Raw genomic sequence first — 887 nt, forward strand, 5'->3', positions numbered from 1 at the left:
CATGGCTAGAATCGGCTCTAGCTGCTTTGGATGAACGAAAAATATCTTTTTCTTGATGCCACTCATGTGAGTGGGATGCTGTATTATCAATAATTTTGTGAGCTTCGGTTGTGGTTTTCTTCATAATGAAACCACCAGCTGCTGTGTCGATGTCTTTTCATGTCACCACGTCGACTCCTTTGTAAAATATTTGGACTATTTGATAAGTATCTAGACCGTGTTGAGGACAACTTCTCAACATTTTTCCGAATCTTGTCCATGCCTCATATAACGTTTCATTTGGATTTTGTGCGAATGTGGCAATTTCTCCTTGAAGTCTTACGGCTTTTGTGATGCCCCGTACAAAACCATCGTGTACGAATCATCAACAACAGGATCATTACAAGGTTAAGTACTATATGTGATTTCAAAAAGAGTTTGCATTCATAAATAAAGTGATGTCTAAACCACCATCGAATGTTTTACAATCCAAAAGCATGCTTCACTAAGTAGAAGCAAATAATAAGTGTATGTGACCACAACGGTTGTTACAAGTCATAGTTCAAAAGTACTAATGTTTGAATGCAAAATAAAGTAGTTCATGCGATAACAACTCTAAGCAGCGGGTGTCTACAGCACGACTAGTACACAGCGGAAGCTAACCTCAAGCACCTGAGAAAAACATGCTTTAAAACGTCAACACAAAGGTTGGTGAGCTATAGTTTAATTATAACAGTATGTAAGGTAGGCCACGAGATTTCAGTGCTACAAAGAGCGTTTCAAAATAGTACGATAAAGTATATGTTAACCGTGGGCACTTGGTAACTAACTTAACGTTTATACCCCCTGAAAGTACACTTGGAAATTGCGTATGTTTACAAAGTATTAAACACTCGTTAAATGCTAGC

General features: G+C 37.9%; 1 non-coding gene across 1 annotated transcript; it reads left to right on the plus strand.

Moving 5' to 3' along the window:
* Positions 1-212: 212 nt before the first annotated feature.
* LOC139851225 (small nucleolar RNA R71) lies at positions 213-319 on the plus strand. The gene has a single exon (XR_011760580.1). It is a non-coding gene; the product is annotated as a small nucleolar RNA R71 (small nucleolar RNA).
* Positions 320-887: the final 568 nt, after the last annotated feature.

The sequence above is a fragment of the Rutidosis leptorrhynchoides genome, chromosome 5 (genome assembly GCF_046630445.1).
Source record: "Rutidosis leptorrhynchoides isolate AG116_Rl617_1_P2 chromosome 5, CSIRO_AGI_Rlap_v1, whole genome shotgun sequence".
Classification (NCBI taxonomy): domain Eukaryota; kingdom Viridiplantae; phylum Streptophyta; class Magnoliopsida; order Asterales; family Asteraceae; genus Rutidosis; species Rutidosis leptorrhynchoides.